This window comes from Rhodnius prolixus, unplaced genomic scaffold (genome assembly GCF_049639745.1).
Source record: "Rhodnius prolixus isolate KJV_2025 unplaced genomic scaffold, Rpr scaffold_10, whole genome shotgun sequence".
Classification (NCBI taxonomy): domain Eukaryota; kingdom Metazoa; phylum Arthropoda; class Insecta; order Hemiptera; family Reduviidae; genus Rhodnius; species Rhodnius prolixus.
Window position 1 is genome coordinate 12,227,750 of NW_027411615.1, and position 25,071 is coordinate 12,252,820.

Genomic DNA, 25,071 nt, shown 5'->3' on the forward strand with positions numbered 1-25,071 from the left:
TGGAGAATAGGGGGGATGTGAAACGAGTTGGAACCCTATTTCCATTAATTTTGCGACCACAACTGCTGAGGTGTGAGCTGGTGCGTTGTCGTGAAAGAGAAGGACTTTTTTGTGGGCCAATCGTGGGCGTTTTTCTTGCAGCTCGGTTTTCAAACGGTCCAATAACGATGAATAATATGCACCTGTAATAGTTTCACCCTTTTCCAGATAGTCGATGAGGATTATTCCTTGCGAATCCCAAAGGACAGTCGCCATAATCTTTCCGGCCGAAAGAACGGTCTTCGCCTTTTTTGGCGCAGATTCCCCCTTGGTCTCAGGAGTGTAGTGATGTATCCATGTTTCATCCACAGTGACGAAACGACGCTTAAAGTCCTGCAGATTCTTCTGGAACAGCTGCAAACCGTCCTAGCAACACTTCTCACGATTTCGTTTTTGGTCAAGCGTGAGCAATCGCGGCACCCATCTTGCGGATAGCTTTGTCATGTCCAAATGTTTTTGCAAAATATTATGTACCCGTTCATTCGAGATGCCCACAGCACTAGCAATCTCACGCACCTTCACTCTTCTGTCATCCATCACCATATCATGGATTTTATCAATGATTTCTGGTGTAGTAACCTCAACAGGGCGTCCAGAACGTTCAGCGTCACTTGTGCCATATGGCCACTCCGAAAATTTTGAAACCACTTATAAACTGTTCTAATCGGAGGTGCAGAGTCACCATAATGTTTATCAAGCTTCTCTTTAGTCTCCTGAGGCGTTTTGCCTTTCATAAAGTAGTGTTTAATCAACACACGAAATTCTTTTTCGTCCACTTTTTGAAAATCACTCGACTTCCTCGATTCAAACGAATGCCAAACACAAAGAAATAGACCGATCTGGCTGAAACTTGGTGTGTGTTCTTCCAAGAGATGCTACTAACTAAACATAACCTCGATACGCGCCAGTGGTGCTATCTCTCTGACTTTGCACGGACTTTTCAAACGACCCTCGTAATTATCATAATACTTTAAAAATAAAAACAATTTTGAAAACATTTTAAAATTACTAAATAAAGAATTCATCAACAGCGATTTAGTGGATTGCAAAAAATTTTGACTTTATGGGATATCATACAACCAGTATTGCGAAATCATTGAAAGATATCGCTATTTTAATGCAAAATTTCACAGAACTTGATAGGCGGAACATTAAACACATCATTTTGATTTGAAATGCATCTTTATGGGAACATGTATAATATTTTAAAATCAGCTTAATAGAAACAGAAAGTGCCTAAAAGTATTGTACAATACCTGTATTTATTTTTTTTTAAATTACTTTTTGCTGTTAATTACAATTTAGGAGAGTTTGTTCGGTGCTGAGGGGAGACAGAATTTTTTACTTTTTCTCACATCAGGGAATTGGAACAACGTTAGGCGCTTCAATGACCTAGAAATTTCATCAAAATCTATCGGTTCGATGAGCCGATCATTCCAATAAATCTCTCAATTACTAGTCATCGTGTTTTATTTTTTATTACTTTTATTTTTTTACTTTTTAAAGATGATCCGGGTGATGCTTTTTGTTTCCATGGATTCGTTTCCATACATAGATAAGATTGCAAGAATCATACTAATTCCGAGCTGATATCACTTGAAGATCCTGAAATTACTAGATCTTTGGCTAAGACAAATGAATTACATCTCTTTACGTACTTAGAGAGCATGAAACACTGTTACCTAACACTGTTATCTTCTTTACGGGATTCGAAACATGTTAGTGCTTGAAGATCTCCGCAAGCTGAGTATTGGCAATTATAATCTCAAAAAAAAAAAGGCGAAACAAAAATAAAGTTTGGTAATTTTTCGACGCGTATAGGCCGACATTATATATTTTTGAAAATATTTTTTTATTCTACCACCTTATTATATTCACTGTCACTATTTTACACTGTTTTATATACAATCGATAGATTGTGACGACAGCTGACGATTAAAACTTAAATGAACATCGTAGCTTCTCCGAGTCAAAAGTTATACTAATTGCAAATCTCGATACGCAGCAAAATGATCTCAAAAAGGCGGCGCTTCCCCCTCCACCGCGCGCGATGCTTCACAGTCCCCGCTTATCGTAATGAATTCTTTGATTCTTTAGCTAGCAAATGGTCTAATTTAATTTTGGATGTAGAGGATAGATTCGAAACTATAATGCCAAACTGTATCCCCCGATTTTGTTATCATTAGGTTTTTTGGATTGCCTCCATATGATTGCAAATTTAAAGACGTATTCACGTCAAAAAGCTTTAAGGATAAACAAATTAAGTTTATAAGTGTAATTATTATAGATACTGTAATTATCTATACATATTTAAAGCGCTAGAACTATTGTTCAATAGTTTAGTAAAACTGAAAAGCGGACTGACTAGTTTTATCAAACAGTTTTAGTAGTATTAAAATTGTTAAAATTTAATAGTAAAAGCTAGATGCTTACTAAATATTGAATGTCTCAAAAAGGGAAGGATACCGTGGTCTAACTTCAAGTTAAACAAGGGGTATCTTGAAAGCAGCAATAGAAAGCCAAGGGTAAGTGGATATAGAGAGAGTACAGGTAGTGGACAGCAACATGAAAGCAACCTGAGTACAACATAGTAGTAGGATAGAAGCACCATCACAGCTAGGAGAAGAAGGATTCGGTGGGTACAGTACCCACCTGACACACCCACACAAGTACCTGGGTCATTCTATGGGTTTGAAGGAGGCGAGATACTTGTAGTTAAAGCGATGGCTAGCAAAATAGTCCATGCACGTGCACCTTGTCACACGGCCGCTCTATATTAACCTTAGTTCGCACACTATTTTGTGTTGAACTCCAGAGATACGGTGGTGCCTACAGACGGACGTTAAAATATAAGGGATTTACTGTGTAGAGCAAGTTAACATGAGAGACAGAGAAAAAATATTAAATCTCTCTTTTTTATTTAAAATTAACATAGAATTGTAAAAATAATGAAAATAGTTCCCGACTTAAAATGAGGGCAAAACTTCTAACTGCAATTAGGAGATGCAGAAATTTCTTCCTCATTAAAATGTGACCTGATATTTCTTAATCTTAAAAAGGTGAGATAATTTGTAACAGCTAGATTCAGGTTTTGAATTGAACAATCAATTCAATGACTGTGAAATTAAACAGGAATGAATTCAAAATTAAACTGGGTACCAGAAATATGTACTACAAAAAAAACAGAGTAAACATAGAAATTGTTAAACTAATTAACGTTTTTTTTGTTAAAATCGAGATATTATCAAATTCCTTGACAAAATGAGCTTCGCACAGGCTCCAAAAGTGGGCGATATCGCTCCTCTTTGACTCAGCTTTAATCTGAGGGCGTTCTAGAAAATGAAGAGGCGGTGAAAGCATAGACCATCTTGTAACCGAAAAATAGTCGTAGGAGGCAGGAGCTGCTACATAATGTAAATTTGCACTTTGGACTGCAAGACCAGGTGCTGTTTACAGCCAAGATTCCAAAATAAAAATAAAAAAATTCATTCTCTACCGTGCGTTCGGCCTGGCCAGTACCTGCTTATGTTATCTAATCGTCTGTGAGTTTTATCTTTTTATTAGTATTTCGTATCTAGTATAAGTTTTCCTTTTGTATGATTATTTTTCCTTAATTAAAGGTATTTTGTCGTTTGGTTCATTAAGCACAAGAGAGAATTTTATTTTACTCCCTATCGCCCCGGGAATTGTCTCCAGGACCCTCCCTCCTCTCACCAGTGAGCTATCCCGCCAGAGGCACCCTTAAGGGTATTTTTCTTTTGAGGCTGGTTAGGGATATCGTCTCTGATAGCTTCGGCTATCTGGCGCCCGCAAGGATACCGTCCCTTTCCCCTGACCGGTCACAAGGAAAAATTATGGCGCCTGCGAACAGGAACCCGAAAAAGTAAAAATAAATAAATTTTTGGCCCATGAACCTTTATTATATAAAGTTAACGATTTTATATCTTTTCGTAGTGACCCGGAAAAAGAAAAGCTAAAATAAAGTTCTCTTGTGCTAAATGTGTTCTCGGATTTTCCTTTTCTCTGTTCCCAAAATTTTAGTTTCATCACTTTAATGAAAATTTACTTGTTTAAAAGAAGATAAGTTTGGGCAACAGGAAACGGAAAATATATTTTTAACATATTTTAAAATTATTGGAAAGTATTGATTCTATTAGATATTTTAGTAAGTTTAAGTAAGTTTGTTTGTGAGTATAGTGTGTATAACACTTTGGACTGCAAGACCAGGTGCTGTTTACAATCTCTATTAAAAAAAAAAAAAATGAAGCCTTTTGAAGCTTAAAAAACCCATTGAACGCCTGAACAAAAGGAAATCAAAAGCATTTTCATTAAGTCAGGGCATTTAATAGTTTATTGCTTTCTTACTCAAGTCTGATGGATGTCTAAAAGTTACCAAATCGATTTTATACTCTCTTTCATTTGAGAATAGTATTCTAAGAAAACAAAATCGATGTTTAACGAGATTGATTTAAAAAAATGGCTTAAAAAAAATTGAAATGAAATAAATCTGCAACCTTCAAGTTGATTGGATGTAATCCAACAGGGCTAGTTCTTTTCTTTCTCTCTTTTTAAACTTCTGTTTAAACAAAATTTAGGAGAATCAACTAGTTTCCAAATCGATTAAAAGTAGCACAATATTAAAACTGTACGAAGGACAGTTGTATAAGGGTTGATCGTCAAAAACTGCACGAAAAAGCGTAACGTTGAAAAACACCCAACTTTGACAATTTTTTTCTCTTTTTCTGTAAAAGATAAAATTCCCAAATTTTCTTTAAAAAGTAGGTAAAATCCTCCTTAATAACTGTAAATTCTTTGCAACAACCTTGATCTAAAAGATTTTGAGAAATACGAGTCTGAAAATGGGCCAAAAACGGTATTATCAAAAAATGTTCTTGTTCTTGTTACATTTTTTGTAAATTGCGTACCGCCTAAACGCATGAACCGATTTTCATGAATGAGGTGTCATACGATTCGGAATTTTATTTAGATGTACCTTTTGGGGGTCTCGACGCACTACCTCAAATAAGAGAGGAATTAGCCCCACATGTAAGGCCACCTCCAAAATTATTATTCTATTAACTCAGTAAAACTTGACCCGATTATGATGAAATTTGGTAGGATAGAAGGGTTAGGGTTTCCCTACACACCATTAAACCAACGTTCCATTCTTACAACTACTAAGGGGAAGTTTTGCAATCATTTAAAATTATCGTTTCGTGAATCTATTTTCTTCAATGAAGTAGTTTTTGGTTCAAAAAATGATGTAGATTAGCATTGTTAGAGGCCTCGACGCTTGGTACCTTTCGGAAAGGACTTTGCCCCAAGCAGGTCAGGCCCACTTTAAAACTATTATTACTAATATTTCTACAAAGCTTAGTCCGATTTTGCTCAAATTTTTACGAAATTTTACACAATTATAGACAAAAGTTGTCTTCATATACAGATAAAATATAAACTAAATCAATCGAGTAGTTTACAAGATATTTGAATTTAAAGTTTTCACTGTGTAAAACGGAACCAAACTTTAACCCTAAATATATAGGTTTCTGCTCGTCAGATTTTTACTAAATTTTACACAATTATAGAGAATAGTTGTCTCAAAATACTGGTGAAATTTAACGAAATCTATCGAGTAGTTTACGAGATATATGAAGTTAAAGTTTTTACTTTATAGAATGCAAACAAACTTTAACCCTAAATATCTCGTTTCCTACTCGAAAGATTTTTAAGTACTTTTACACAATTATAGACAAAAGTAGTCTCCATATACAGATAAAATATAAACAAAATCTATCGAGTAGTTTACGAGATATTTGAAGTTAAATATTTCACTGTTTCAAACGAAACCAAAATTTAACTCTAAATATCTCGTTTCCTACTCGACAGATTTTTAAGTACTTTTACACAATTATAGACAAAAGTTGTCTCCATTTACAGATAAAATACAAACAAAATCTATCGAGTAGTTTACGAGGTATTAGAACTTAAAGTTTTCACTGTGTAAAACGGAACACAAATTTAACCCAAAATATATCGGTCTCTGCTCGTCAGATTTTTACTAAATTTTACACAATTACAGGGGATAGTTGTCTCCATATACAGATAAAATATAAACAAAATCTATCGAGTAGTTTATGAGATATTTGAAGTTAAATATTTCACTGTTTCAAACGAGACCAAAATTTAACTCTAAATATCTCGTTTTCTGCTCGACAGATTTTTACTAAAATTTACACAAATATAGACAATAGTAGTCTCCATATACAGATAAAATATAAACAAAATCTATCGAGTAGTTTATGAGATATTTGAAGTTAAATATTTCACTGTTTCAAACGAGACCAAAATTTAACTCTAAATATCTCGTTTTCTGCTCGACAGATTTTTACTAAAATTTACACAAATATAGACAATAGTAGTCTCCATATACAGATAAAATATAAACAAAATCTATCGAGTAGTTTACGAGATATTTGAAGTTAAATATTTCACTGTTTCAAACGAAACAAAAATTTAATTCTAAATATCTCGTTTCCTATTTGACAGATATTTACTAAAATTTACACAAATATAGACAATAGTAGTCTCCATATACAGATAGAATATAAACAAAATCTATCGAGTAGTTTATGAGATATTTGAAGTTAAATATTTCACTGTTTCAAACGAAACAAAAATTTAATTCTAAATATCTCGTTTCCTATTTGACAGATATTTACTAAAATTTACACAAATATAGACAATAGTAATCTCCATATACAGATAAAATATAAACAAAATCTATCGAGTAGTTTATGAGATATTTGAAGTTAAATATTTCACTGTTTCAAACGAAACAAAAATTTAATTCTAAATATCTCGTTTCCTATTTGACAGATATTTACTAAAATTTACACAAATATAGACAATAGTAGTCTCCATATACAGATAAAATATAAACAAAATCTGTCGAGTAGTTTATGAGATATTTGAAGTTAAATATTTCACTGTTTCAAACGAAACAAAAATTTAATTCTAAATATCTCGTTTCCTATTTGACAGATATTTACTAAAATTTACACAAATATAGACAATAGTAATCTCCATATACAGATAAAATATAAACAAAATCTATCGAGTAGTTTACGAGATATTTGAAGTTAAATATTTCACTGTTTCAAACGAAACAAAAATTTAATTCTAAATATCTCGTTTCCTATTTGACAGATATTTACTAAAATTTACACAAATATAGACAATAGTAGTCTCCATATACAGATAAAATATAAACAAAATCTATCGAGTAGTTTATGAGATATTTGAAGTTAAATATTTCACTGTTTCAAACGAAACAAAAATTTAATTCTAAATATCTCGTTTCCTATTTGACAGATATTTACTAAAATTTACACAACTATAGACAGAAGTTTGTCTACATTTACAGATAAAATATAAACTAAATCTATCGAGTAGTTTTCGAGATATTTGAAGTTAAAGTTTTTACTTTATAGAACGGAAACAAACTTTAACTCTAAATATCTCGTTTTCTGCTCGATAGCTTTTTACTAAAATTTACACAAATATAGACATAGTAGTCTCCATATACAGATAAAATATATACAAAATCTATCGAGTCGTTTTCCAGACATTTGAAGTTAAATATTTCACTGTGTAAAACGGAACCAAACTTTAACCCTAAATATCTCGTTTTCTGCTCGTCACATTTTTACTAAATTTTACATAATTATGGAAGAAGTAATATTTTATATGTTTTGATTAAGTGTGGTAGATGGCAGAAATAACCTGTACTCCATCCAGTGTAAATAGGTGTACTTAAAAATGAGAGCTAGTATATACGATTATTAAAGGAATGAATATTTAGAAGGGATGTAGTTATTATTTATATGAATGAGGAAGCGGAATCGTCGCCAAAAATACGTATTTGTGGTTATAGACAAATATGATTTTAGAGAGATACGTGAACTGGCTACTTCAGTTCCATTTTAAGTAGTTTCTTTGAAGCGTTTTGGCGTTGCTGTTGGCTGTGTGAGGTGTGTCAACTAAAGCGAAAATAATTATAATAAATGCATTAGGCTGATTCACCATTTTGAAGTTAGCACTCTGTTTGGCAAGTCAGCAACATCCAATACAGCTCAAGCTGTCTCCGAGTTTACATATTGATAACTTTGCTCAAGTTCTCGACAAGCATTTTGAGAGGGGTCAAACTACTATCATGGTCTTCTCCACTTAGGAATCCTGGCCTACCCTGTCTTCGTCACATCTGTCTGCAAGCCTTTGGCTCTCCTCCACCTCCAATCTACAGAGTTTGAACACTGTTGGACTATCAATCACTATGACGCTATATAATGAGAAAGGACAGCTGTGCTGCTTTTACACCGATACTCCAGGTCTTCTAGATAAATGGACAACATTCTGTTTAACTCTCGTTATATCCACTCAATCTCTTGTACTGACAAAATGGTCGTTTTCTATTTATAAAACTACTTTATTCCTAGGTTTACAATTCGGTAAAGACAGATAGATTTCACCATTTTTTATTTAAAGCAATGTCGAAGGATAGTAACGATTGATTTAGTTCAATAAAATTGAGGAAACGGCAGATGAGGTTGTTGTTGAGAAGATGAACGGTAGAGGAGAAGGATGGTTTGATGTCGACTGTTTGGAAGCACTAAGAATAAGGAATGAGCGCAGGTTGATTATGTTGCAACGTACGACAAGGCAAAGTACAAGTGAGTACCTTGACAGTCGTCGAAGAGCTAAAACGATCATAAGAACTAAAAAGAGAGCATTTCTACAGAAACAAATGGAACAAATTGAAGAACCAATAAAGAAACCAGGACGTTCTACGGTGCAGTTAAATACATTAACCGAGGTTTTAAACCTGCCTTTGATACGTTTAAGGATAAAAGTGGGAAAATAATTAAGTCAGGTGTGTGCGTATGCAGACGACATTTGTCTGATAGCTCGCAGTGTCCCAGCACTTGGGGAAACATTTAGGAATCTAAATGACCAGAATAAAAAGATGGGGCTAAGTATTAACGAATGCAAAACAAAATACATGAACACTAGCCCAGGGTGCAGCTGCGAGGAATTTAAAGTAGAAGGAGCATACTTTGCTAACATAAGATTGTTTAAGACCTCCTATCTGTCCAGAACCTCGAAGACAAGGTTTTATAGAACCTTAATCAGGCCGGTTCTTACATACGGTGCTGAAACGGTTTAAATCTGCCATTATAAATAGTCTAAATGTTTTTGAACGAAAGATCTTAAGGAGGATTTATGGTTCAGTTTTCGACACTACTTCTCGCACATGGAGACTCAGAAAGAACTACGAGCTGTATACTCTATGTGGGGCTGAGAATGTGGTCCGTTTCATCATGGTTCGACGATTGGAATGGTTAGGCCACATTGCAAGAATGACGAGCAGACTGCTGCGTGGTACCGTCATAGGCATGAAGAAGAGAGTTGGTCGACCACGAAGACGTTGGCTTGACCATGTCGAGGAAGACTTGAGAATCCTTGGAGTATCGGGATGGAAAGCAAAAACAGCCAATAGAGATGTCTGGAGTCGAATCGTCAAGGAAGCCAAGGCCCACCCTGGGCTGTAGAGCTATGTAGTAAATAAGATTTAGTTTAATTCCAATTATTAAAGAAAAGTTAAGAGTTCAAAACTTTGTCAATGTTTCTTTCTTGGCATCACAGCCTATGAAAGGAGCCAGTCTTCTAACTGAGGTATCGAGACGTATTAAGGTTTCGCAGCACAGGGTTGACGGCCCGACGTCCAACTCTGTACAATGGATTAAATGGCTTCACTCCCTTTGACCGAAGCTATCTCCAAGGGAAGGTAGCCCTTAGGTGTAAAGTGCATTGTGTCCCTATTGTATAGTGCAAGTGCATGGAGTACTGTGCTAGGAACCCGTGGGATTGCAACACCCCAGGTCGCTGCATGCAACAACGACCTCCTGCGGGAATTAATTACTGTTTAAAATTAAAGAAATATTTCCCTTGTTGATTAACCAGTTAAGCGTGGAAATTTGTTTTAAGAAAACCCCACACTGTGCGGAATTAAAATCAGACAATGACGTGTATACAGGTCGAACGCAGGGCAAAACAACCAAAAGTTTACTACGTTGTAATAAGTCACTGCAAGCACTTTTTCTGCAATATCTCTGGGGCTTGAGATTACCAGAGCATTCTGTGCTCATTCAAAATCTTGCACCGCTTCACGTATGCATTTCGCATAGTTAACTAGGGACGCAAGAGTTTTTACAAGGAAGAGAAGAGCTTTGAAATTCTGTACAAAATGAAATCATGCTCTATAGAGGTCTGAACCACTATCTAAGGTAAAAAAGCGTCATTGCACAAGGGTTGAGAGCTTCTATTTGTGTGCGTAATTCCCCAATCTCTAATGCGGGGACCAAACATGTACCGACCACTTATCATTTGGCTGACTCCAACCGCAGTTCTATTGGTAAGATAAAGGAAACATCCCACCAAATAATATTCTTGTTGTATCTTATTAAAATTTCGCGTTTTTATAGTTAATGCAATTTTATATTTTTCACAACTAGTATACACGTCGAACGCACCGTAATAGAGATTTGGTTTGACGTGTACTCACGTAAAACACGCTTAACTGGTTAATAACCAATCTTACGTTCAAATCTTTTTTTTTCTTTTTTCTTTAACAAAAAATTAAACAATTTTGTATCGCGAAGTGCTTACAACTTAGAACTTACTTTTAAAATCTTTTGGATCTGCATTGTTGCCCCAAATTTCAGCTATAAACGAGGTTATACCCTTTTTTATCCAAAGAAAATTTGGGAATTTTGTTTTGTTTCTTGACAGTTTAGATAGATCAGCGTGCAACTCAATATAGTTGAGCAACCCCATGTTTATTTTTGGTTTTGATTTTTTTAACAATAAAATGTTGCTCTGTAATAAGTGCACCAAAAATTTTATAGTCAAATCTCTGCTAAAAATCATTTTAATAAGACTGCGAGGTTTATTGTGCATATTGACTGTGAGTTAGTACCGACTCTTGCACGCAGATATCGGTTTATTTTTGAAAAATTTTATTAAAAGAAGATTTTTCAAAAAAAAAAGAGAAAGGTGATACAACGAAAACGGTTTTTCTATTGTTAAATAAAAGATTGTTAAAAATGGAGACGAATGGTCGTTATTGGAGATACAGCGCGAGTTTAGGTGAACCTCCAATTTCAACCTAGAGGTAACAATATTTTTTATTAGAGAGAGGAAAAAAAATAAAAATAAATAGGATGTGTACGTCACAAATCACTGAGGATGAATTAAAGGTATCCCTAACGTCCAGGAAGGATGTACCAGTGACAGAGGTAAAGTGACTGATCTATGTCCGACTATGTGGGTGGCACAAAAAGAGGCCAGTGAAGTAGTAGCTATACAAAAAAAAAATAAATAAAATAAAATAAATAAAAGAAAGGAAACTCTGCTAGCAATTTCAGGACAACATATCTTCCCAACCAGGACTAGTGGGGCGAGTTTTATATTCAGTGCGTACCACAACGTCTGATTGCATTCATGAATTTCTAGCAGATAGGGAGAGGCCCTCTCGAAAATCTACTACTCAGTTACCCGCACAGCCCTATACTCACCCAAATATCTTCTCCGGTTTGCAATTCGGCAGACAAACTTCTACCTGACAAAGAGATGAGAAAGAAAGAAAGAGATTCTATGTCTTCTTGGTGCCAGTGTTGGTGACCATCATTCTTCAAGTCCTTTGTGAATATATTTCGTTAAAATCTGCTGTGAACACACCCAAAATTCTTTTACTACTTACTAAAGTAAGGTAAAGTAAAGTAATGACTATTTTTTTCAGGTGTGGTAGACCAGCGTTTCACAATTTTTTGGCCCTCGATGTACAGGGTGTATGCGGAGGAGTGGTCGAAACTTCGGGAATTGCTACTTTATTTTTTACTTCCGTTTTATAATAATTGTTAAAAACTAAAATGGTTACTTTTCTTTTTGTTCCTTCTCCAAAAATTGAAATTTGAGTAAATTAGTAGTGAAAAGTCGGTTACGCTACTATCGGGTAGGGTTTTATTAAAAACCAAAAAAATCCATATGGTCTTGAAGCTCAATAAATGCGCAACTTTTTCTGAAATTATGCGACTCCTTGATTCATTAATCATTGAAAAAATATAGTTAAAAATTTTAACAAAAATCATCGAGAACGAATTTTTTTAGACATTAAAGTAAAAATTTCATTGTTATAAGAAACATTTTGAGGCTCTGGATTAAGCATATTTATAGGAAATTTAATGCTCTTTCGTTTGGAATAAGCAGATTTGTTGAAGGATAAAGGATAGAATTGTTACGGACGTTTTTATGGTGAAAAACGCGAATATCGGCGGAAAAGTTAAAAATGCAAATTTCTTGGATACTATTGAGAATATATTTTTTGTTGCATTTGAGCTGCTGAATCACCTCCCGAAGTTTCGACCACTCCTCCGCATACACCCTGTATAGAGATCGTACTGTTGTCGCCCACTGATAACAGTTAAGTTTCTCAAAGTAAATTCAATACTACTATTTATTATGCACTATAAATATAATTATTAATACTTGATAAAACATAATATTCTTGTACTGACACAACTAAAGTCACAAGTCAATTTTTGTGATGAACGTATTTTTTGTAAAATGTCATCTCTTAAACGTAAGTTTTGTAGCAAATTCTTGACAAGTCCAGAGGAAAGTTAGTAATGACAGCTAATGGGGTCATTTCGAGGATACTTTTCAATTGGGGTCAGAAGTACGAATTCGGGGACTGTCCCCGGGTAACGGGGACGTCTGGTAACCTTAGTATTAAAGAATTACAATATAAGTTAATTGTAACATTATCCTTTACTTTCACTAAATGTACATTTACATTAAAATATAAGTCATAATTTTAATTATTAGACATAACGATTTACTAGAATGTCAATCAACGTAATAGAATCTTGTAAAATATTGTTCAGAGTTCAATAAAGACAATAAATCTTGCAAAACAATGTTCAGAAGTCAATAAATATATGTAATACGCCTTGCAAAATGTTAACTTTTTTGTTCATTCTTTTTGGTGATTGATTCATAGTTTCACTAGGATGAAAAAATAATTGCCATTTCAGTCGTGATACATTTATTCTGCCGAGCTTTCGACCTAGGGACTAGGTCATCTTCAGGGCTATGGAACATGTTTACAGATTGTTAACAATGATTCTATTAAAATGAATATGTATAATAAAAACGAAATTTACAAAAATTATTTAAAATAGTTTAGAAAGTAATACTTTTACATTACAGGGTTGGTGTGTCTTCTGTCTTGTCTGTTCATGGACTGAGTGCGATCGGTTTTATGTGTTAGGTTGTGTGTAAGTCAGTGTTGCCAATTGTCAAGTATTTTGTAGTAAGTTGGCCGTATATGTTGTTTAAATTGTTCGTGTCTGTTTTTGAAATTTAAACTGTTTTCTGTCTTAGATATGTATATTATTTCTAGCACTTTCCTTTTTGGTGTGTTGGTTTCTGATTTCTGAATCTTTGTGTTTGGGGAAATCGAAAGTGTGATGATTTTCCGTGCTGTGTAAGGAAAGTGGTGTGGTGTTCTTTTTTGGTTTTGTGACGTAAGAGTGTTGGTACAGTATTTTTTTTTTTAAATACTGTGATGTTTCGCCTATAAATTTTTTGTGACAGTCTTTACATTTGATTTCGTATATAAGATTTGATTGTTTGTCATCTTCAGTCTGGTCTTTTAGCTTCGAAAAAAATTGTCTTTTTGAGTTGTTGGTGTTTTTTGTAGAGATTATTGTGTTTGTCGTGTTCTGTAGTAACGTTTTCAATTTGTTTGTGAGTGGTTGTACATATGGTAGTGAGGCATATTTTTTGGGTTCTACGGATAGGTTGGTGTCGTTGTGTGTTTGTAAGTTTGTTGTTCTTGATGAGTTGGTTGGATTGGTTTTTTTCGTAGTATGATTTGATGGCGTGGTTAATTTGTTTGAGGGGTAGTTGTTGAGTTGAAGAATTGTTTTTTACCTTTCTATTATGTCCTGATGTGATATTACATCAACTGAATATCATAAGTATAAGTAAAATCAAAAATGGCTTACTCTAAACATTGTTATACTTTCGTATATTTTTTTAGAATTATAACTAATCCTCAAATGGGTAAAAGTGGCTGGAAGTACCAAGAGCATTTTTAAAAGTAAAGCAAATTACTAAAGTTTATAACACAATACAATAAAATCAAACAGAAAATTAAAGAACTCAATTATTAAAATAGAAAATGACGGAGTAATTATAAAATGGAGAAAGATAATTAGCTGTGTAAATACTTAAGGCAAAAAAGAGAAGTTTTTTTTTTTTGTTAAACAGAATAAAAAGAAAAAAGAGAAAGCTCTTAATTAAGAGAAATGAGAAAGGATTAAATGAAACGGCAGCTTACAACCTAAAGAAAAAGATAATAGAATAGAGGAAGTCAGTTGGAAAAACGATTTCCTTGCGCTTGTAGAAGTTTTAGGATATACCTCTACTTGAAATTGGGGCCATGGAGGCTATAGGAGCGGATGTGCCAAACAGGAATAAGACAGGCGGTGGCATGTAGAGGAATTCTGTTGTTTAATTCGCCATTGTAGTTTTTACGCCGACCGTTGGCAGCCTATAATGTCTGAACGTTTTTTCTTCATTTCATACGTTTTAGTACATAATTTCACCTTCTTATATCCTTTTCTACTTCTGTAAATATCATCGTACATTATTAAATGCACCGCAGAAGGTAAATAAAATCAGATATAACCTTTTTTTGTTTACTACACCAAATCCTAGGTTAAGATGAAGTGTTGCAAATGTCACAAGGATACTTTGCTTAACAAAAATATGTATTCCAGTTTCACTTCATTGCGTAAGTTTGCACTAGAATGTGGAAGACAATCAGTTTGAATCCAGCAAGAAGTCGAAGTTCGTCGTAAAAGAAAATGGAATAAGGTTATATTTTTTAAGAAAAACATTAGTAGGAACAAACTATCATAAGTACAATTCTACTGTTTAGATACGCATGCATACTGTTTTGATAGTCGAGCCTGCTGCATTTACCACCTCAATTAGTTAACAGGGGCTAATGAATAGTATTTAATATAAACTTAATTAACTTAATGGCCAATTAAATCAGCATAGTGAGCCACTACTAAATATGATAGTGAAACAGTTTTGTAATTACGAGGGACGTTTGAAAAGTCCGTGCAAAAATAAAAACTACTTAATTTTTTGGGGTAAACCTTTTTTATTTTTCAACATAGTCTCCTTTTAGGCTTATACACTTCGTCCAACGCTGCTCTAGTTTGTTGATCCCTTCCGAATAATAGGATTTGTCCAAGTCTGAAAAATAGCTATTCGTTTCTGCAATCACCTCCTCGTTTGAATAAAATCTTTTTCCCGCCAGCCATTTCTTCATATTGGGGAACAAATAGTAGTCCGAGGGAGCCAAGTCTGGAGAATAGGGGGGATGTGAAACGAGTTGGAACCCTATTTCCATTAATTTTGCGACCACAACTGCTGAGGTGTGAGCTGGTGCGTTGTCGTGATGGAAAAGGACTTTTTTGTGGGCGTTTTTCTTGCAGCTCGGTTTTCAAACGGTCCAATAACGATGAATAATATGCACCTGTAATAGTTTTACCCTTTTCCAGATAGTCGATGAGGATTATTCCTTGCGAATCCCAAAAGACAGTCGCCATAATCTTTCCGGCCGAAGGAACGGTCTTCGCCTTTTTTGGGCGCAGATTCCCCCTTGGTAACCCATTGTTTAGATTGTTCTTTGGTCTCAGGAGTGTAGTGATGTATCCATGTTTCATCCACAGTGACGAAACGACGCTTAAAGTCCTGCGGATTCTTCTGGAACAGCTGCTAACCGTCCTTGCAACACTTCACACGATTTCGTTTTTGGTCAAGCGTGAGCAATCGCGGCACCCATCTTGCGGATAGCTTTGTCATGTCCAAATGTTGATGCAAAATATTATGTACCCGTTCATTCGAGATGCCCACAGCACTAGCAATCTCACGCACCTTCACTCTTCTGTCATCCATCACCATATCATGGATTTTATCAATGATTTCTGGATTAGTAACCTCAATAGGGCGTCCAGAACGTTCAGCGTCACTTGTGCCCATATGGCCACTCCGAAAATTTTGAAACCACTTATAAACTGTTCTAATCGAAGGTGCAGAGTCACCATAATGTTTATCAAGCTTCTCTTTAGTCTCCTGAGGCGTTTTGCCTTTCATAAAGTAGTGTTTAATCAACACACGAAATTCTTTTTCGTCCATTTTTTTAAAAGCACTCGACTTCCTCGATTCAAACGAATGCCAAACACAAAGAAATAGACCGATCTGGCTGAAACTTGGTGTGTGTTCTTCCAAGAGATGCTACTAACTAAACATAACCTCGATACGCGCCAGTGGTGCCATCTCTCTGACTTTGCGCGGACTTTTCAAACGACCCTCGTATTATTATGAATATAAATTTAGTTAGGCTTTAAAATAAACCAAAATTTGATTGTTTATAAAATAAAGAGAGGGGCTAGCACGAAAACACCATAACTATTTTGTGAATACAATACCATAAAGTTAGCTCTAACACGATACCCATGTACGTAATAACAGTCACACAATAAACCGTGCCAACGAAATGAGAAATCAAGTTCAACATGAAATATTTGAAATTATAGATATTGTAGAATTACAATGAATGACATTTACCTGCAATCGCTAAATAATGAACCCATTTTGATACTAAATTTAGGGGTAAATACAAATTTCTATCAGTAGTTACTGAAAATAGTGTTGGAATTTTTTTTAAATTATTTGAACAAAACAAAGCAATGTAAAAATTAGTTTGTTGAATACGAATATTAAAATTTTAAGTTGGCAATATCTTTTAAATATTATTAGAAATTTTAGACACTCCGGTGACCTAAGAAAACAATTGATTACGAACAGTATAATCTAAATTCTAACATCTTGCATCAAATGTTCATCAACTCCTTCTTAAACCTTTTACTACATCAGGAAGTACTTTCCTGCATTACAAACCAACAGTAGCTGCACTCAAATATTCTTGCTTTCATGACCATTGGTCGAGTTCAGTTCTTCAGGCTACACTGATTTAAGAGCACTCATGGACTTAAGTACAAGACTATTGCTAGAGAAGATAATGTCCTCTTACACGCTAGTATAAAGTACTAAGCATTTCCATTCTTTCTCTAGTGAAGCTTGGGGCATATCATTATTAAATGTCTTAAGATCTTCTTCTTTATTGCACTCTCCACACATCGATGAAGACCTCTTGTTCATTGATTCTATACAGATATGGTCCTAAAATGTGAACAGATTTCAACCCATCTCTTTTACTCCATAGCCTGCCTTTAAACCATAATTGTTCGAGTTATTCGGGCATCATAGTCTCATAAAATGCATTCTTGTTGCAGGTATTATAGTTTGCCGGCCATTTTTGCAAGGATTGCTTTGTAATATTACGATCTTATATCGGTAAAAAAGTAATTTATAATTACATTTCGCCGTAGTTGGTGGTCTCCTTCGCAAATATAATTTCTTTAGCACCAACGTCAAATTTGGATTAAAAATTCGTAAGTCCTCTTTAAAAAAAACGTAAACTTTGCAGAACTGAAAGTTCAATTGTTCCCAAAATGATTCACTAAAAACGACTCCGAAAATAGCTAATTCTATTAATTTGAAATTTTTGTAAAATATTGAACCCTTATTAATGTTTTAATAGATGATTTTTGGCGGTATAGACATATCTAAATCCTTCAGGAAATGCATTTTTCGATGAAGAAAGCATTTTTGATGATTTTGTTGAATTTTAAACACTTATTTTGGTCAATACTACAACTTTTGAAGAAATTCACGATTATATGAATAAGGTAATAATAAAAAATCAAAGCACTTACTCAGATTATGACACAGTTCTTAGCCAACAAGTAGAGATGAACATGATGTAACGAATAATGTACGAGGTATGTTCAATAAATAAGGTGAATTTTCAAATTTCGCGGGCTACGTACATTCGAATTACGAATGTTTTTTTTTTTATGTTGGTACACTTGTCTCGAACATATTTTCAAAGTTGTAGCTATATAGCATGTTTAGTTTGTTTGTGAGAGGCATAAATAAGGCAAGTGTTTTGCGAGTTCGGCGATTTTCTTCTGTCGAAAAAAATGGATCAACGAATTTGCATCAAATTTTGTGTAAAAAATGCAATTAAGTGCTCAAAAACACTTGAAATGTTGACAGTGGCGTACGGTGAGAGTACTCTGGGTCAAAAAAAGGTTTACAAGTGTTACAAGCTTTTCACAGAAGGTCGAGAAGATGCGAATGACGACGCTCGCCCTGGACGCCCCAGTACATCAACAACCGATGAAAATGTTAAGAAAGTAAAGAAAATTGTTATGAAGACTCGTCGAATCACAATTAGAGAAGTTGCTGAGGATGTCGGCATATCGGTTGGCACATGTCATGCAATTTTTTCTGAAATTTTGGGCATGAAGCGTGTGGCAGCGAAGTTCGTTCCAAAATTGCTGAATTTTGATAAAAAAAAAAAATCGTCGCATGAGCATCGCTCAGGAATTGTTGAATGACATTATCATGCCTCAGCCACTGTATTCACCAGATTTGGCGCCCTGCGACTTTTTCCTGTTCCCAAGATTGAAGAGACCCATGAAAGGACGGCGTTTTGCGACGATTGAGGAGATAAAAACCGAATCGCTGAGAGAGCTCAAGGACATACCAAAAAGTGCATATCAGAACTGTTTCGAGGATTGGAAAAAACGCTGGCACAAATCTATTATATCTGAGGGGGACTACTTTGAAGGAGACCAAATAAAAATCGATGAATAAATAAATATTTTTTGAGAAAAATGAAAATTCACCTTATTTTTTGAACACACCTCGTATATGCAAGATTAAAACAAATATTTGTTAATAAATTCTTAAAAATTAAGATTTTAATAAGCCCTTCAGTTAAAATTTAAATTAAAACAAAAAATGCAGCTACCTTTGCAGTAATCTGCATTATTTATCTTGACAAAAAAATCTCAAGTACAAGACTTGAAAGTAATTATGGATTTTACACGTTAACATACTTCTTTATAAAGGCAAAATAAATGAATAAATGGGATAAGCTCGACGTAAGGCGCATGCGCATATACAATTTTAATTAACATATCTCTTATTAGATGTTAACTAGCATAGTTGACTGCATTAACTTGGATGATAGAAAGATGATGCGATTATTTTGGTTAATAAGGAAATTCTAGAAGGTGAATATAACCAGTGTTGCCAATGTCTCATTAAACTAAATGAACATAACTAACTTTAGTTACTTAATTTTTATATTACTTAATTAACTGGCTCTACAGATCTAGGTGGCTCTTGGCCAATCTAATAATTCTACTAAAAACTTTTCTGTCTTGTGGTTTTCCTCAATATTCGAACACTCTGATTTTAGACAAATCATTTCCTTGAGTGTTTCTCTACTTCTTTTTCGGGACCAAAACATCTAATTCCCTTTTATCATATAAAAAACACACGCATATTATACTGAAATGGTACATTGCAGGAAAGAATACACAACGCATCTCCCGAAAATCTCCTTAATTGAACTGTACTGAAAAGCGTTTTCAAAAATGAGAACTAGTGAAATCAGAACGCGTAAGTGAATTATTTTACACATTAAAAACAATAGTTTATCAAAATTTGGATTTTTTAAAAGTTGTCTTAAATTTTGAATAGCAACAGTCTAACGTTTACTGTGATTTCTTAACACATCTTACTGAAACTGTAATATTTTCTTAAATTTCGTCACAGGAAACTGAATAATTTCTTTGTTTCATATGTTGTACTAATACTGACTTCCTCTAGTAACAGTGAACTTAATTTCAAGCAAAACCATGATTTGCAAAGTGGTTTTCGCGAGTATATAATTTTTTATGCACTTTGCTTTCATTGCCTTTTTTTATGCAGTTTGAAAAACTACTTAATAGTACACAAGAGTACATAGTTGTATCAGATGTAAGCTCTTATTATTCCGGAACTCAACCTTGAATGGAATAGCGGGAAATAAGCTCCAGTATCTCCGCAGGACCTTTATCGCTGAATAGGTTTACTATTATGTTGCTCTAGGAGTCAATAGAAGCATTCCAAGAGAGCTGAATGTCCAATTTAATTCCTGAAAACAGTGAGAGCCATTTTTCTTTTCATCACTTGCATTTAAAAAACAGCTTATTTTTTACCCCCAAGCAATTAATCAAATAAAATAAAATATTTACGTGAGCACATTGTGTTGCAGAAGCTAGATCACTTATTTTAGCGATCAGTGTTGTGTCGTCAGCATACAGCGAAAAACTAATCTGACGTAATTAATTTATATTAAAAATCTGATGTGATGATTCACGTGCCTTTATCTCAGCTCTATTCTCAAATTACAAAATTTAAATAATTGTAAAGACGCCTATTTCCTTGATTAGTAAGTTTTTAAGAATATTTTTGAAATATAGCAGTACATTTGAACAGGGGCACCTTTGAACAGTTTTAATTTCTCGCCAAATATTTAAAACATTTATGATTGGTAATTTTCTCCATATTTTGTGGTAGACCTGTTGTATAATTGGCAAAGTTTCCCTTCATTTTCATTGTTTGTAAAGTCAGAATTGAGGAATGTTATATTTTGTAAGGTGGAAGAGTAAAATTTTCTGCTGTAACTTTGGAAGTATATTGTGAAGATTGTAGTGGACAAGGTATAAGTATTGTTAGTCCATATTAACATTTGGAATTCGTATTTTTAAATCTAGTATTTACAAAGGTCTATTTGCTTGCAAAAAGTGTTGGATATTATATTTTCTTTTATGGAAGGAGAGGGGACACATTTCAACATCACAGTTAAAATGTGCCCTACCGACCTGCAAGTTTGTGACTTTTTTGTACCGAACCTACATTAAGAAGCGCAACAAACCGAATATTCTGTTCAAACTTCCTAAACCCATCACTTAGGGTACAACATCCCGAACTATTTAGATTTCAGTGGTTTAAAAGAGAAAGTAATGTACTAGTGAGAGAAATAACTGATAAAAGGTAGATTCAGAGTAAAGTAATATCATTTCTTTCTATTTTATATTGTGTTCAAAGCTACCCCACTGGTGGGGCAGATATTAACATTGGACACAACATTTTTAAATTAAAAAAATATAGATATGTATGTAAAGTACCAACTGTTTATTGATATAGATCTGTTAAGAAGACTTGAAAGTTGTAGAAAACAAAATAAAAAGATTCAATAATACGATTCTGTGCACTCTGAAACAGAAAGTGTAAATTCTGTTCAATTGTGCCTCCTCTCTCCACTATTTCATTTTAATCAACATAAAATTTGATACATAATACAATCAATATAACACACTAAAATCCTAACCACTTCCTAAAAAAAAAGTGTACTAGATTATTAAAGACAAAATTGCAAGACTACTGTGATCTTCAAGATAACATTGGCTTCTTTTACTGTCAGAGAAAAAAATGAAGTAAAAGCTGAAGATTCTTTAATCATTATTAAAGAAAATATTGTACAGAACTTATTGTTTATTAACTTAATATTAAATAAATACTGACACACGTCTTTTTAGAATCATAAATTTAAAATGACAGAAACAATTTTCGTGTTAAACTTACTGACTATAATCACGCTAACACAATCATTATTAAATGACTTTCAGCTATTAAAATACCTAAAAGCGGCTTATAAATTTCCCTTTATGTTAACCAACAACAATCAAGGCGGCAGAGAATTGTATACACATAATTTATAAGGGTGTCACGTTGACAGCGTTCTAAAACGGAAGCAAAAACTTCTCTACTTTCAATTTAATTATTCATTGAAATGTTCTGTTACTAACGAGAAAAGTTACTAACCTAAAATATAATTAAAAATAAGCAATTATTATTGTTTTTAAAATTAATATTTCACTAATTATTATAGAAAACAAAATAATAATAATTACAATAACTTCCAAAGAAAGATGTCAGTAAAGTAGTTGGTTTTACTGGATTTCCACATGGGGAATTAGGGATCGAATCCGGAACTTAAGAAGCACATTACAGCCTTACTCGGGCAGTGCAATGAGCGCTGGAGATTCCACGATTATTTATAGAATACCTTGGTAAAAAAAAAAATTGTACTGACGTAACTTAATCGATCTACGAGGTGTGGCTATTAAATAACGAGACTAATGCTGCTACAGAAGAACTATACATGTGCCAAATCTTAACGACCGACAGCTGTGCAGAGTAAAACCTTCTCTTTCGATTGCAGAGTCTCACTTGTTTGTAGAGAAATCTGTCTGACCGGAACCGTCGTTTGTGTAAGAGGTGTTAGTTTCGTTTTGCGGAAAACATGATACTACACATGTAGTAGAACAACGAATTGTCGTGAAATTTCACATGAAACTGGGTAAAACCGCTACTGAAACTTATATTTTATTAAAAGAAAAAGTTTATGGCGATGAATGTTTATCACGTGCGCCAGTTTTTGAGTGGTTCAAGCGTTTCCAAGAAGGCTGAGAAGACGTCAGAGTTGATGACCGCACGGGTCGCCCTTCCACGTCCAAAACGGATGAAAATATCGATTATAATTAATCAACATTACTATCGAGAGGTGCTTGCTCAACTCTGTGAAAGGGAAAGGAAAAAAACTATCCGATTTGTGGAAGAACAAGTCATGGGTTCTCTCCATCAAGACAACGCGCCAGCTCACACTGCATTGTCTGTCAAGACGTTTCTAGCCAAGTACAACATCCCAGTTTTAGGCCATCCGCCTTATTCGCCTGACCTGGCCCCATGTGACTTTAGATCTGTTCCCCAAAGTCAAATCTGCATTAAAAGGAACACGATTTCAGTCCGTTGAAGCTGTGAAAGAAAAAGCGGCAGGCGTCATGCAGGAGCTCACAGTAAAAGACTTCCAGCACTGTTTCGAACAATGGTAAATTCGCATGGAGCGTTGTAGGGATAGAGGTGGGGTGTATATTGAAGGTGATAATAACTAAATATGTATAAATTAAAAATAAAATGTTTTATAGCAATAGTCTCGTTATTTAATAGCCACTCCTCGTATTTCAAAAACTAGATTAATAACATTGCTAGTCCGTACGAATTTATTTTAGAAAAAATAAGAACATTATTGAAGAAAAAAGGCCGTTGAAGATGGTGAACTTTAACTCAAATTTTATATGCTAAAAAATATCCCCCGGAACTTCAAGAGACGGCAATAACATTCACATAGAGAACTAGGAATTGTTGTTAAAAGTAGTTTGTTAATACTAGAAGTTCGTGAAACATCTGTTTAAATTAACTGTGCAGAATAGTGTTAGTATTTAGGAGATATTTTTAGATTGCAATCGGACAGCTGCAGACATCTTGAATATTCTTATAGTCACTTCAAGACTTAATTAACTCATATTTAGCTATTAGCTTTTGATCTCCTTTTGAATCGTTTTCTTAAGGCTCCATTTACTCCAAATTGAAGAGAATAGTTTTCAATAAGAGTTAAGGCAGATGATAGTCAAAAATGAGCTAATTTTTTACGGTTTCTTACAGTACAAAGAGGATGCTTTGTAATCACGTCAAGTGAGTATAAAGAAGGTCTGCTTGAAGTTAATACTTGATATCTGGTACAGAAGCTGCTTTGGACCCGATAAAAGATGGTGGATAACGTTCATTTCATTATTTATTTCTTCTTCTTTTTTATCAATAATTGAAAATACCATTTATCTTAGTGCAGAAGTGGCCAGAACATAAATCAAACTATGATAGAATCACTTTGTTTATATTTCTCTTTTTAAGGTACGACAAAATCTGGGATCATTGGCGCACCGAGCTTTCGTCAGGGCACAGCCGGCTTCCGGGCAACACTGTCCATCTTTACAGGAAAGTGTGCTGTAAAGAAGTTCATGGGAAGAGAAAATCTATCGTGCTATGCAATGAGATATTGTTAACTTCTTATCAATATAATACTTTAATCAATACAGTTTGGAGTAATTATTACTATCTCGGGGTCATGCATTTAAGTACTTTGTACACTCCTTGCAATATCCGTCTCTGGTATCTTGAGTATACTGTTCGTTCCGAAAATATAACCAACCGAAGTACGTAATTACTAACGGTTGTAAGGCGCCACGGTAGCCGAGCGGTTAGAGGCGAGACCTGTAAAGCTAATATGTATTGTGGTACTGGGTTCGATTCCCAGCCTGGGATTTTATTTAATGGTTAATAAAAGAAATTTACAGTAAAGTATGTTTGCTAGTCGCCTCCGTCCACGACACCTAATTGGTAGTTGGACGTTGAGCCTCGCATGAAAAAATAGGCGATTACTTTACTTACTTTACTTTACTTATATTGTTAATACTGTGCCTAATATATTGCCGACAACTCGGGGAAATCTCTCCGTTTGGCAATGCAATGCAATGGAGTACTGAATACATGGTTTTAAGTATATTAAGTAATTACATATTTTGATGCCCACTTCTCTTCGATGATCGCTATATATTATTATCACTATATTTTTTAAATAATAGAGAATAAAAGAATTAGGAGATGAGAAAGAAAGAGATATTGCTAAAAATAATGCTGATAAATGGTTCATGAAATTTTCAAAAAAATATACGCCATATTGGACTACAGTTGATAGCATAGTCATCTAAAATTCCAGCCTTACAATTTTTGTATTGAGCATAACAACTCGCATATCTATTTTGTAATTTATCTTTGTAATATAATTTAATAAAATGTCCCGGGAAATTGAAGAAGCTTTTAATGAATTTCATCTTGATACTGGCATCAGAATGTTCAGAAGACAATTTTGATATCCATGATGGGGACAATTATCAAACCTGGAAATAGATCTACTCGTAGAATAATTTCAAGCGATTCAGAGAGTAATTTGGAAGATTCATCAGACAGTGA

The 25,071-nt window shown here is 34.2% G+C and overlaps 1 protein-coding gene and 1 long non-coding RNA gene across 2 annotated transcripts in view; one reads left to right on the forward strand and one right to left on the reverse strand.

The window, feature by feature from the left end:
• Positions 1-25,071, reverse strand: part of ttv (exostosin glycosyltransferase 1 ttv) — a 629,091-nt gene that overhangs the window by 256,369 nt on the left and 347,651 nt on the right. The gene's annotated exons all lie outside the window — the stretch shown is intronic.
• Positions 3,541-24,091, forward strand: LOC141456751 (uncharacterized). Its single transcript, XR_012459949.1, has 3 exons — positions 3,541-3,581; positions 23,707-23,813; positions 23,953-24,091. It is a non-coding gene; the product is annotated as an uncharacterized lncRNA (long non-coding RNA).